This window comes from Coccinella septempunctata, chromosome 5 (assembly GCF_907165205.1).
Source record: "Coccinella septempunctata chromosome 5, icCocSept1.1, whole genome shotgun sequence".
In the NCBI taxonomy this organism is placed as follows: domain Eukaryota; kingdom Metazoa; phylum Arthropoda; class Insecta; order Coleoptera; family Coccinellidae; genus Coccinella; species Coccinella septempunctata.
This window is the reverse complement of record NC_058193.1, coordinates 23,481,771-23,497,280: the sequence shown is the minus strand read 5'-3', so window position 1 is coordinate 23,497,280 and position 15,510 is coordinate 23,481,771. Positions and strand designations below refer to the sequence as shown.

At 34.2% G+C, this 15,510-nt stretch overlaps 1 protein-coding gene across 6 annotated transcripts in view; it reads right to left on the bottom strand.

Moving 5' to 3' along the window:
• The window catches only part of LOC123313243, a 144,054-nt gene that overhangs the window by 92,602 nt on the left and 35,942 nt on the right, over positions 1–15,510 (bottom strand). For 3 of the 6 annotated variants that reach the window (XM_044898028.1, XM_044898024.1, XM_044898029.1), the window contains exon 2: positions 412–528. The gene's annotated coding sequence lies outside the window, so the exon portion shown is untranslated. Of the gene's footprint in view, positions 1–398; positions 529–13,941; positions 14,210–15,510 lie in introns of those variants that run through there. The other 3 variants (XM_044898027.1, XM_044898025.1, XM_044898026.1) reach the window with 3 other exon arrangements.

The window sequence follows — 15,510 nt, the reverse complement described above, 5'->3', positions numbered from 1 at the left end:
GTGTAGGTCTGGTTTGCAGGGCAAGAAGAAACATTTTTTTGAAAGGTCTAGAGACGTTACAGGTTCGCTGTAATAAATGTATCCAATTAAGAGGAGAATATGTTGAGTAATAAAATATTTTGACATTGAAATTTTGTTTGGTTCTATAGTAGGCTAAGAATTTTTCAATACATCCTCGTATATTTTATTGATCATAATACATTGATGACCGACATCAATTTTCAAAATTTCTTATTTCTCGAGGCAACTGATGCTTTATGCATAGAGAAGCACATGTATTGTTAGCTTACAGAAATTCCATATTGTCCGATATATTACCACTGAAAATACACCCATTATCGCATGCAGAGCAACTGACTAAACTATGCAAGGATAAGGAAGATTTGTGCTAAATTTACATGAATGCTATACCGGCGTGCACATAACTCTGGAATCCTTGTTCCGATGAGGTTCCAGGACTGGTTGTCGACGAAGTAACCGTGTAATGGCTGGTAGCGTCTTGTACTTTCAGAATACCCAGGGTGCCTTCTGAAATGAAAAGTTTGAAATAAGTACATATTTGATCGTAATAATCAGTAAATTCTTATTAAGACAATCGTAGAATAATAGAACAATTGTATCAAGGTTCTTGAAACTGGCTAATCGAAATAAAAATCCTGCAACATTTTCGATTGATTTTTGCTTTATTTGATCTAGAGATTGAAATATGCCCGAATGAGAAATAAGTTATGATAATAGAATTAAAGACTGATTAATGTATTTCTGTACTTTTAAAATCTCCTTCTATTCTATTGGGAAAGCAAATGGTGAAACGGTAAACAATGACATATACTGAAACAAATATCATTTTCCCTTCTAATATTCAGAAAATATTAATTTGTTTTTCAATTTCAAGTGTTGATATTGGAATATAAGGGACTAAGACCTTTGGCACTTTTGGCAGTCTGAATGGAATACGCGTGCACTATTTTCAACAAAGAATTAGTAACTAATCCCACGAATAGAATTCCTGGTTTCGATCTTCCCAGGAAAATATGGTGTATTCTGAGTCCTATAAGAACAGGTCACAGACGTTCCAATAGTATGCTTTTCAGGTGGAATTCAGTTGAAAGCCCTAGTTGTGTATGCCAGGAAACAGAAGATACCATAAATCATCTGGTTAATCATTGTCCGATTTATAAATTTCAGGATGCTTTAGGGCTATACATGCAGTTTCCGAATCTTCTTTGTTCTCTCTTTATTTCAGATAAAAGTTCCTGGTATCTTGGAGAAGACTTTCTGGATTTTCCTTTTTGTCGAAGAAAGATCAATTTTTGCAGTGCGAGATGCCCTTCAATATAAAATATTTCAGCTTATTTTGTGAACAAGTTCATTTCTTACAATCCAGTATACACTCACGGGGAGAAAGGGATTTTTTACTGAGGTTTTTCCCTAAGCTCTTGTATCATACAACAAATTGTATGGTACTTCGCTTACGCTAATCTCTGCTGAAACGGTATCTCATACACATGCTATAATTAGGAATTGTTTGCTGTTAAAGATTGTAAGTTTCAGATAGACTTTTTAGGGTTTTCACTCCCAATCTCTGAAACAAAATCAATTAAAAAATGAAATAAACGATTTGCTCCTGCGTAAATTCTTGCACTTATTTGTCAGGAGCAAATCAACTGAAAAAAATTGTTGCCTGACAATGAACTGAAAATAAAGAACGTTGAAATTATAATTTTATATTGTAACGGTTCGGCGGAGTCTATATCAGACTCCTTCATCAGACGAAAATCAATTTTCGAAAATCTTTTGAATTATATGTTTTGTTTGACAAATAAGTGCAAGAATTTACGCAGGAGCAAATCGTTTATTTCATTTTCTAATTGATTTTGTTTCAGAGATTGAGAGTGAAAACCCCTTAAAAGTTTATCAGGAAATGCAGAATCCTCCCAAAATAAATTTTAATCGATATCCAAGTTTCAGATAGGTCGCTTGAAAGACAAAAATGTTATGAGAACTTTTCGAAATCGTCTGATCTGAATTTTGGCTAATAACTCAATAACGAAGGATCGAACTAGCCTACGGTTTCCACCATTCTTTGCTCTCTGAAATAATGAGAAATCTATTTTGCTCTAGCTTTTCTGGTTTACGAGATCCTCTCACTGGATATTGAATATGGGACATACTGATGCACATACGGATCTCACTGATTAGATGAATTTCACAGAATCGCATTCGACTTTAGGTGATGTTAACTTCACAATCTGAAATGGTTTAATCGAGGAATTTTCTGTCAGATGATATGTTTCAATAAGTTCCATCTTTTGTCAGAAAAAACTCACCTTTGAAAACGTATATTCCATAATTCATCTGGGCAATACATTTTATTGTACCTATTGTATTAAATTAAATTCAACATATTCGATTCAATCAATCATCACAATATCATGTTCTTCCTTCCTCATTGGAGGAGACATAAACATTGAAATATCGTATTTATGAATCATGCTTAGGGTACTGGAAACGGACGAAAGACTATAACACTGAAACATAGATCGATCTGCGTAATCTGATACTTGAAAGCTTTCCAAATTGGAGGTATTATATTTCAGTCAAACTTGATGATACCTAACGGCAACTGAACGTTTCAGAACCTACAATTTTTCAGCCTCATTCTACAACCCTCTTGAAAATTTATCTTAAAAATTGGATTTTTCGTCATCAAAATAAGAATACATTAAACGCCTAATGGAATCTTTGGATAAGAATCATAAATTGCGCTAGACATTTGGTGGGAAGTAATTTTTCCTGTGAACAATTGTGTGTGAAAGAAGATAGTGGGGTTTCTCCGAACTTTCAGCACACATTAGCTTGGTGAGAAAACAAGAGAAATGGAACGTCTGAAGTTGTTTATCTTTTGGAGCTTTCTGAAGTTCGATGCCGATGCATTTGAGCTTGGCATTGTTCGAGTTTTGTATATATAAATGTTATGGAAGGTTATGGATGATTTATGAGTTGTCGAACTTTTGATGGTTTACTTATGTATTAAACAGAGCGAGAAGATATGAGAAAATTCATAGATATTGTTGTGAGGCATTTCACGACTGAAACTAACGAAGAAAATGGACCTGGCAATAATCCAGAGAATATTTTCATCACCTGAAAGTTAGTGTCCAATTGTTAGTTTTTCCACTAAAGGCTAACAGACTGAATATTGTATTTCAAACAGACATTTTTCTGTTCACTATTGCTATTGTACGATCAGTTTAGAAACAAAGAGACAATAAATGTAAGAAATAAATCGATACGTCTGGGTATTAGTTTCTAAAGGCGCCAACGTTTCCTCCGATTTGATGTGTTTTACTTACAGTAGCGAATTCATAAAAACACTAAGTCTGTTGCAACCTGTATAAGGTGGACAAAATTCGTTGTCTACTGAGGAGATCTCGAGAACTATAGCAGCTAGAAGACAACGAATGACATATTCTCGAACTCCTTTTTCCTGACTAATCTGAACACCCAGAACCATCCTATCATTTCAAATTTTGAGTTATGAACAAAAATTGAGAAACTGTCATTTCCAATAATTCCGAAGTAGAAATAGACGCATGGAAAAAGTTATTCGACAATAGGTAATTCCGATCGCAGTGTATTTCGTCAATGAAAAATAAATGTATATTTAACAGTTGCTATGGTAACGCCTACCTACTCATTATCTTATTATACAATTTCTGCTGGAAAAAGCAGAAAAAATTTCATATTTTTTTCTCATGAAATATTTCCTAGGTGAATAGTTACATATGATACAATTTTCAAATCAGCAAAAACGTAGTAAGATAAAAGAGTTTCAAACTAAAGCTTACATTTGAAAAATCAGTAATCCCTGTGATGTCTTGAAAAAAGCTGATTCGAAATATTTTATGAAATCGTAATCATTCCATTACTCATGAAAAAGTGCCTGTAGAATGTATAATCATGCGAGCACATTAGCATTATCGAAAATGGCAATTTCTATTCATTACTCAAAATCTAGAAATGGTAGGCCGGTTCTGCTTTAAAAAAAAAAACTAGAGAATTTGTCATCCGTTTCCTTCTAGCTGCTATGGTTCTCGAGATCCAAGTAGACAAGGAATTTTGCCCAAGCTGCACAGTATGAAGTTAGAACTTATTAGTAGAACTACAATAAGGATAAATTCAGATGCATAGGTACCACCCGCCGATATGAATATCTACAAATGTTACGATCTTAATTGAACTAGCCAATTTATTGCCATCGTCAGAGCCCTAAATGGAGTACGCTCCATCTAAGAAAAGCTGATGCTGACTATGGTTTCGTACTTTTTTGACCTCGTCAGAGAAACATAGCCTCTTCTCCGATGGAGAACGTTTGGAATAGATCGACTCTTATTCAATGCTGGCAAGCGCTACTGAGTACTATCCAGCAACACAGAGCACTACTGAGTATTATTCAGTAACACAGAGCGCCACCTATTATGAAACGATATCCGACTCAATAGCCTCCTGATAGAAACCCAGACGAAGACAACAGCATATGTCCCATATTCACCGATGGAGGAGAAGCTATGTTGCTCTGAAGAGGTCAAATGAGACCGAAACCATGGTCAGCATCTGCTTTTCTTCGATGGAGCGTACCCCATTTAGGGCCCTGACGATGGCTAATTGGCCAGTTCAATTCAGACTTGTTGATATACATATCGGCGGTTGGTATGCATCTGAATTAATTCTTATTATTGTATTCATTATTGCCTGTCCGTTTAGGCGTGAGCATTCTTGATTATTAGAACATACATTTTTTGCACCTATGTGCAATTATCTTCAGCTATTAGAAAAAAAAATCGGTAAAGAAGAAGGTTTGGTGTAAAAAAGTCGAAGTCAGAAACATTTAAAATTAAAAGAAAAACAAACAATATAAACAAAACTGATATTGAAATAAATAATTTTCTCTGATGAATAGTTTCTGAGATTAAGAATTTTTCAGACTTTTTTTTGATATATGTTCTTCAACTAAATTAAAGCTGTGTTTGAATTATGAGCCAAATTTGAAAGTGCTCAAAACTACAGAGTCATCTCGATCAGATTCGGACCCATCGTTCTTTGATTAGTTATCAGAAGATGACAGCCCTCCGATCCTGAAGGATATTTTAAAATCAACCTTAATTAATCCTGTTTTTTCCATAATTCAATAACACTCCAGATGTCGTTGATATTTCTTATTATATATCCAATTTATTTCGTAAACTAAGTAAAGATTTGTAGGCTCGCAATCTTTGTTTCAATCTTACATTCGAAGAGTTGTATTTGGAAAAACTATGAGTAAAATCATGGAAGCCTTGAAACCGAGTCCAAATACAGTGACGACGTGACGATTAATCAGTATAGTTGGGAAGCCCAAGAGGGAAATTCGGGATTTACTCGAGCGTCACGGATTAATATGAGGGAAGAGGGGACGTTTTCTTGCAAGCTTGGCGCCCTCCCACACATTTTCCTCTCGCTCAAATTGTCAGAGTAAGAGAATACATACTTTTCAACATGTATTTAACCACATATATCTTAATATACACGCTCGAGTATGTACAATGATCGTTTTTTTACTATTCTGACAGGCTGTCCTAGACAATTCCCCCTATATACAGGTCTAATTTTAGGTAGAGGTACTCTACAGGGTTCAAGGTATCTCCCTTTATATTAATCTGACACGCTCGAGTGAATGCCGAATTTCCCTCTTGGGCTCCAACAATTGCTTTTGACGTTTGCTCATTTATTCATCTATTTACAAATATAAATGCAAGCAGGTGAGCAAACACCCAAAACAGCAATCACTAGACTTACAGACAGTTCACCCAATGAATCTTTGATAAATCTTCTATTTAGAAAAATAAAGGAGATTCAAATACACTGCGCAAAAAAATTAACGCACATTCTGAAAATCTCAATTTTAATGAAAGTTAACTCTACTTGACTTAATAACTTATTTTTTATGTTCTCTCGGGAAGGTTTTGAACGAAACAAGACACACTAAATAGAAGAAAAATTCAGGATTTCACCGAATCTTATGTGAAAGAAGAGAAATGAACAATTTTCAAAATACTGAAATGCTGATAAGTGAATTAATACTTGGTATTTCCACCCCTTGCGTTTATTACAGATCGGCAACGACGGTTCATACTCAACATGAGTGATCTTAAAATGTTCTGATCTAATCCTTCCCAGATTTCTCCGAGTTAGATTCCTAAGTCATTAAGAGTAGCTGGATGATTTTCTGAACTTCTCAGCCTTCTATGGTTATCCCAAACCTGCTCAATCGGATTGAGATCTGTGCGAGCAGTCAAAGATATTCCACCCCATACCATAATCGATCCTCCCCCGAAACCAGTAGTATTCAGGAAATTGCACTGAGCATATCTTTCATGTGGACGTTTGTATACAAGGGAACGTCGATCACAATGGTAGAGGCAGAATCTAGACTCATCTGTGAAGAGAACTCTTTCCCAATCGGCCTCTTCCCAATGGATATGCTCTCTCGCAAAATCCAAACGCGCCCTTCGATGGGCTGGGGTAAGAGCTGGGCCTCTTGCCGCGACACGAGGCCTTAAATCATATTCTCTGAGGCGATTTCTTATTGTCTGAGTGCTAATTTTGCACCTCATGAGTTTGCTCAAGCTGAATTTGAAGGAGGCGAGCGGTTGCAAACCGTTGTCTCAACGAAGAAACTCTCAAGTAACGTTCTTGAATGGCAGTTGTTACCCGTGGTCTACCCTGTCCTGGTCTTCGGACATTCATACCTGTCTCCCCTGAACACACTTTTATGGGAAACTCCAAACCTTTCTGCAATTCTTGTGTATGTCCACCCTTCTTCTCGCAAAACTACCGCTTGGGCACATTCCTCTTGGGTCAAATTGCGTATTTCGCGTTGCATAGCGATAAAGTGTAGAAAATCAAACGGAAGAAAAACTATTGATCACTAGAATTGATCGAAAACAACTGATTTTAGAATGGAGCCTATACATTCAAAATCTGATAATATCATCTTTTTTTATTCCTGCTGGGAAAAAACATCTGTATTGAAGAAAAACGTTGAAAGTGGATAACATATGCATGCATAATTCTGATAAAAAAAATTATCATTGAGAACACCTTCAATTGTAGAATAAATTTGAGATTTCCATAATGTGCGTTAATTTTTTTGCGCAGTGTATATTTATCTAATCAGTAATTATAAACACGTATTATATACTATAAACTTCAATACAATATCAAGTTTTATTGGAGAACGACTGACAATACTGAATTCCAATAAAACACCGAATACAAACATTCATAACACAGATTACTCACTAGTAAGGATCGGAAAATCCCGGAAATCAATTGATTTTTTCACATTTCTGATAAATGCGACACCCTCGCATTTATCACTTCATGCCATCAATGAGGAGAAGGACCTGAACCGATCTCCAATTCCGTTCCGTGTATAAAAACGGAAAAATACGATTCGGAGCGGTTAAAGGACCTTCGTGAATGAAGCCTTGATCGGACCTAGATAAAAATATATATTATGACCGAGCGCAGAAATCCATAAAAACTGTCGATAACGGAAGGTTTCACCCCTTTTTATTGCCAAAGAAAAAATTGCAGCATTCAGCGCTGAAAATTTTTATGTGGCCATTCAGTTTACGGCGAGGTACGGACACTATCTATACTCGTGTGTATGTGCACATGGCTGTCCATTCATGTGTGATCCTGATTGCATTTTTATCGTTTAATTTGGAGAAATTTATGTGTTGAAGATTGGGTGAATCTATTGCTGGGCATTTCGAATATCGCGCAGTCCGGATCAATATTGGATAATTTATCACTTGTAATGAAATTTTTCCCTACCTGGCCTATTGCATTTCTTCTCCTTTTCCTAGGCATTCCCTATGATCAGAAAATTACTTTTGTAATCTGTATAAGTAGGTCCCAATCTTCATACTTTTCGAAACATATCAAAAAAATGTTGAATTTCGAATAAACTAATTCAAATTTACGTTTCCAATATTTAAAATGGGTGGAATCGTAATTTGAACAAAGAGGATGAAGGTCAAAGCTCGATCTTATCAAAACAGTTAATATGAAGAATTCTCATGTTTTAAATAAAGGAGGCGTTATCCATTTTATGATTTCGGGACCTATACAGGATGTTCTGAAATGAATACAACAAAATTTGGTCACAAATTCGAAAACGAGCACTCGTGGGCATCACAAGACTTGTATAATCTTATATTTTCAATATTTTTCAGATCTGTATGATGAGAAGAAGAATAAGAAGATGCTGTGAATGATTTAATGGCTCTCATATTTTGTTTCGATTGGGATTCTTCATGAGTCTCAAATTTTTACTGCCACGATTTGAAATAATTTGCCTACCTACCTCAGGACCAGGACTCACTCACAATAAAATTTTCAATTCATTTTTATTATTTCTTTGTATTGCCTGAATAAAGAAAGCAATGAAATATAATATGACTGTTGAACCGATATTTTATTGAACTTTTTAATTTCAGTTTTCTATTTGATTAAAAATTTTGTTCATTTTATCATACTTCTCATTCTATCTGTATTGAAGATAGATAATATTACTTATTGAGTATTTCTATGACACGTGTAGCGGCCATATTTTCCATTTCTTATTCAGGTGACCAGAAAAGGAGAAAAATGAGCTTCCATATTTCGGAATTCCATTGTTAGCGATTTTATCATTAGTTGATGTGGACTAGTTTCGAATAAATCATTCAGTTTAGTTCCCAAAATGCATTGTTAAATGTATGAAACCTTCAATAAAAGAGGGATTTTCCATTGCTAATCACTATGAAATTAATCCGTATTCACCGAAGCTTTTCTTTTGAAATATCATTAGAGCGAAAAATTCAAAAGGATGATGGTGCATATATTCATTAATTTTATTTATTTCACAGTAAAAAGTAAAGTGGGGAATTCTGCTAATATCTAATATAGATTTATGTTCCTGAAGTATCTACTTTGCCATCAACATTCATTTTTCTTAGATTTAATGAAATTTTTTTTTGATCTGCGCTAGTTTTGATCCAGTTTCTACACATATACAAAATTAGTAGTCAACAATTCATCACCGTATTCTACGATGGAAAATATTGGGTGGAATTCAAATAAATGTTTCCTGACAAATATTTCTCTGCAATAGGATCTACCAATCCCCCAAAAATACAAATCTTAAAATGGATGGTATTCATTTACTGCCGCATCAAATTCATGAAATTTGACTCTTGGTACTAGGGAGCAAACCATTGTTGAAGAAACTATGAAAATTTCAATCATGTGCTTCTGCAACTGTTATCCACACTCGTAACCACCACCAAAATTTGAACTCCGTCTCAAAATAATTAAAATGTTATGAAAATATTTAACTATGAAAATATATAGTAGGTTTTTCAATAAATGGGAACAGAATATTTGATATCAAGAGGGAAATGTCCTTAAAAAGGGTAAAATTGGTATTCGAATAATTGAGATCTGTTGTTCGGACCTTGTGCAACGAATTGTAAATAAAATTCAATAAATTGTTTTTAGTTTTGGCAGGGTAATTTGGCTAATGTAGCTCATTGAACGTCATTGAAACCTCCTTTTTTAAGGTTAGGGCTGCTATTCGCATGTATAGAAACACTTGACGTCTCTGGGTCACGGTTCATATGGCGCCTTACTCTCCTGCTCTTGCATCATTACCAAAGCTTTCAAAGTATCGGAAGTAACTCGTTGAATCAAGCATTATGAACCCTCTTATTATACGTTTTCATCCATCCAGGGCGTTTTTTACATTCGAAGACGAAATCACTATACTTTTTGTAGCGTTGAAAGCACCCGCTATATATGTTCTTTCAATAACAAAAACTTCTGAAATTTTGATGCTTATTTTTGAAAGTTTTCTTCAATTTGAAGGCAAGAAGTGAAACTTCTTCCTCATGACTATTGATCGGCTCAAATCTGAACATTTGATGAAAAAATAATGATTGGCACATAAAATTTAGGAAGGATGAAAACCTTAGATCATCAAAACATGAAAACAATAAGTAGTCCCATATTTTCACAATCTCTATCAATATGGGTTCACCAATGTTTCTATGTACCATTATTTGATAATCGCAATTAGGTCATCTACATTTCAATGTGGTAGTCTTTAATTCTAAAATATAGGCTTTTTATTTGTACTCCGCATATAATATTTGAATACACAGGGTGTCTGTAAACAAATGCGAAAGACTTGGGGAGATGATTCCTCGATGAAAATAAGCAGGGGTATTTCCTATAAATTTTTTTCGAAATCAACCCCTCTTCCAAGATATAGCCTTTGGAAGGCGATGACGAGTTGACAGTTTTTAATTTTTTTTTAACGGGTCCAAAAAGCACTGAGTCATGAAACTATACACAATATGAAGCACTAAGTAGATGTTACTCACACAATTTCTTTAGATTTCAAAACTTTATCATTAAGGGTGGAAAATAACAACCCCTTATAATTTTCCAAGATTTGTTTTCGTGGGATAGGTTTTCGAAAAATAAAAATCTCTTATGGTTTCCCATTCAATTCTGGAGAAAAAAAGTCTCATGCAGAATTTCGATACAGTCGATACTTTTCTCGGAATAAATAAAAACTTCTGAACTAGCAGTTCTGATCACTGTTCATTCCATTTCATCGTATAAGTGTTCCATAGAATGACCGCTAAAATACATGCATCAACTCTCTGCCTCATAGACCTTCGTATACTGCTTGTAAATTTTTATTTATTCCGAGAAAAGTCTCGGCTGTATCGAAATTCTGCATTAGACTTTTTTTTCTCCAGAATTGAATGGGAAACCATTTAGTTCCAATTCCAGAATTTTATTTTTCGAAAACCTATCCCACGAAAACAAATCTCGAGGAAAAATCATAGAGGGTTGTTATTTTCCACCCTTAATAATAAAGTTATGAAATCTAAAAAAATTGTGCGAGTAGCATCTACTTAGTGATTCATATTATGTATAGTTTTATGACTCAGTGTTTTTTAGAACCCGTAAAAAAAATTAATAACTGTCAACTCGTCATCGCCTTCCAAAGGCTGTATCTTGGAAGGGAGGTCGATTTCGAGAAAAATTTATAAGAACTATTCCTTCTAGTCCTGCTTATTTTCATCGAGGAATCATCTCCGTAAGTCCTTCGCATTTGTTCACAGACTTCTCTTAAAGATCTTATGGATTTCATTTCGTTCAAAACCAAATTCAATCATGCTGTACATGTATTTCTATATTTAAATGCGAATATTTTAGAACCAGGTCAATATCCAAAGACTGACAATAATTGCCCATCTTGTAAATATTTTCATAGATGTTTCAAGCATCGAACTCGTAAAATTCTCGTACTTGACGTTTATTGATCTCGAACAACTTCATGAGTATTTTTCGATAAGGAGATAGCGAACGTTGAACAGGAAAGGTTCGAACATATTTATTGTAAATATTCAATAACAGAGTATAATAATTCTTTCGAAATGAGGTTCCTGCTTATGTCATATCATCTGATGGTCACGACGGATGAGGAAAAGATGAGTATAAGGCATGAATAAACACGAAATGAAGTTATATTTCCTCTTTTGTATAGAAAATTGCATTTCACCAAGACATGGATATAAAAAAATGTAGAAAGGAACAGTTTACTCTAGAAATTACATTTTATACTTCATTCACTTTTATTTTAGCAGTCGGTCTACCATGGAAATTTGACACATTTCACTCTGTATAGTACGAAAATGTGGGGTTATGACGCTTGTCAAAACATTTTTGGGTTTTAAATCAACGCTATGTTGCCCGTTCTAAGTAAAAGTTTCTATTACTACGTATTTTATCACAATGTCGAATCTCTTCGGAAAATATGTGACGAACATAATTGAAGATTATACAAACTGATTGAAGGCATACCAAATCCAGTTATTTGCATGGAAAATACAAGAGATCAGTATAATGTCATAATATGCATTAGATTGAGGAGAGTTAACGTTCGTTATCTTCTTTGGCTAAAGTTTGAATACGTTACATCAGTTGTAGATTTCAAAAATATAAACCCGAAGATGAAATGCATATGTTGCAGTGGTTGGGAATGGGTATCTCCCGAAGGAATTAACAGATAATTACAAGAATGTTAAATTCTTCAACAAAAATCATATCTTGCTTCAATATAAGTAAAAATAATTAAAGAAAGTTTCAATCAAGATGAACTTCAACTTTGAATAAAAATTTCACATTTGTATAAACAATTAGCAGGACAACTGGCGCGTATTTGTGGCTGTTCATCTTAGTGCATTGATATAATAATAATGATTAGGTATTTATTGGTACCTAATTAACTTTATTGGTAGACATTTACAATGTATAGGACAAGTCAAATGAAGAATAGAAAAATGAATTTTCGGGAACTTATTCTACGATGACATTAATCGAAAATCCTGCAGTGAACTTTTCGCATAAATTCACTCAAATATAAAATTCTCAAATGCCACAACTTTTTGGGTCTCCCAATAGAAGGAAATTCTTTGTCATCCTCTTCATTCACAATCTTTCTGATTGTGGAAATATTCTCCTGAAATATAAGTCGTTTAGACTCAGATGAAACATTATATAAATTCTCTTACATTGAAATCGTTCAGCAGAAAAGAATAGTGAGGCTCATTTATGATATTCCATTCAGAGAGACCTGTAGGCTGATATTTAGATCTTCTAGTATTTTGACAGTTCCAGCCACGTTTATACTCAAACTCTTGTGTCATATCCACTCTACCCGTGGCTCTCATGTTCGACAGTCCGATATCCATGACTACCCCACGAGAAATAGACACAAGGCACAGATTACAGAGAATCTCTGTAATCTGTGACACAAGGTTAGAATTTTAACTTCGTCACATGAGTACATGAAGAGGTCTCCGATGTGTGCCGGGATCGCAATATATAACATCCTACCTCTTTCGCTCACCACCTTACCCATGAAAAAATTCAAGAGAACTCTCAAAAACTATTTAGGAGGTAAGGCTGTGTATGATATTACTGAGTTCCGGGAACTTATTGTGGGTGGCGACCTAGGATAAGAGCATGTTGCATTCAGCTGTTTTTTTTTTTTTGTCCTCGATATATATATTTTTTTTAAACTATGTCTTTGAATGTATATGTACTTGATATATGATGAATTGACGTGTCCTAGAATTGTAATTTCTAATAGGCAAAATAAATGATGATGATGATGATGATGATGATGAATATGTTCGCTACCGTCTGACGTATTGTGGATTTTAGAATATCATGGTATAACTATTTGAATGAGCGGACCTGAATTCTAAATAGAACTTTCTGAAACCTTGTCTCTTTTTTCAATCACTTTCGGCATTTTGGTAATATTAATTGATATAAGTTGTGGCAACGGCGTTATGACATTACCGACAACCTTACTCCGTTCTAGTTACAAAATCTTGAGAAAATTATTTCATGGCCAACCGACTGCTAAAATAAATGTGAATGCAGTATAGTTTTCAAGCGTACAAAGTTCATTAACTAGCCAATAGTTTTTTTGGATCTATTTCCAGTACTGATTTAATAAGTATAATCCATTTGCTTCGTAGTTTCAGAAAGTTTGCACCAAAAATCATTGAAATAATTATGAATAGGACATTTCACCTCAAATATCATTATAGGAATACATATAAGGAAAGCACCAACGGATTTTTTTTTGGAAAAAATGTTTTCTATAGCAATCATAATATTTTGATGCACCTGAACTATGCTTCTCTGCGTTTTTGGGTGAAGATTAAAGAAATAACAAGTTGAAAGATAAATTTGAAGGTATTGTGTGGGATAACAAACTCTTGGGAGGATACGAAAAAGTGTAGTGTGAAATAACCGTACTTGATCTACACCCTGTTTCTCATGTTGTTTTATATCCTGCGTCTTAAGCTTGCAACCTCTGAAATCGTTTTCAGGATCAGCTCCACGAAGTTCACCGGAGACCTGAGCAGAAATGGGAAGATTTTACGATTTCGGTTCTTCAATGTTTTCAGTTGGATCAACAAGAATGCCGGAACAATGTGTGTTGTGAAGGATAGACAGGTCGTAAATTGAAATTGGATCTGTAATCTGAGGAATGAATTTTATGGAGCGAATCTTCCTGTTGAGAATCGCACCAACCGAACAATACACAATAATGCATTAACTTCAGTAGTTTTTCTACTCGGGAAGCAACTTTGGCGCCTTGTTATGAGTCCAAGAGTTTTTCCGGAAGTGCTCCATAGAAAATGTTCGATAGGAATTGTGTGATTACATCTTTCTTCAGTCGTCAAATTGAGTAGAATTTGGTCGATTTCGAGAAACACTCTATTAATTTCGAGATTGCAATGGCATCAAAGTCTTCAGAAACTTGTACTCTTGAAATTATGATTATGTTTTCTTTATTTTTTTTTATTGATCATTGTAACATATCAGTTGCGATGATAATTATAATCAAGATTCATTCATCATGGTAATAATCAGAATATGAAAATGAAAAGAGATTCATTGTTCTTTGAAGTTTAACGTCTCAAGTGCAGTTTAATGACAGCACCTGAGGAATTCTGGTTTATTGGGCAATTCGAATGATGATTTTCTTCTGAGAAGTAACTTCTGTTACTTTGGCAATAAAAATATTGCTTTTGCATAACTCAACATTCTGTAAGTATTTCTCTATTCGAATAATATCCAAAACGTGATCATAAATTCAGAATCGAAAGGTTCATACTTCTTCTTTTTAAATCTGATGTTTCACTATTGAAAATTATCATATCTATTATACCTACGTATACTACCTCTTCTGTCGAAGATATGAAGGATCCTTCTGATAGGAAAATCACCAAATTCGAATACGGATTATAGAAAGTATGCTTATGATATTACATTAAATTTATATTCTTTAAAAGAGCACTTACACACAACTACAAAGTCAAACTTTCTGGAGATTATTTTTCATCTGGAATTTCGTGTTTGGGAGGTATGAAAAAGAAGTAAATATAACGGTGAACAAAAAGAAATTTAAGAGGTACTTATTATGATTTTTTCTACATCTCTTATGAGACTTGAAGATTTAATTTGGCATGAACAATCTCTATAGAAGTAAATTGTCATTATTCTTCCTCTACAGGATTCTTGGAAAATAGGGAAAAATTGACCCCTTGATTTTTTAGTTCTGTTGGGGAAAACCGTGTCATTCTAACTGTCAAAATTTATTTCTGATTGAAATAATATGAATAAGGAAAAAGTTTCCTACGTAAAACTATAGGGATGGCTTTTCTGCAACTTGCAATCATAGAGAAACACCATAGATAAAATGTTGGTGCCATCTCGCTCGCCTTAAATATCTGCTGAAATTTATCATTGTCAGTTTTTGTTTTAAAGAATAACATTTGAAATTTTTTTCTAGTGTCATCTTCAGGGGTTTATATCCAA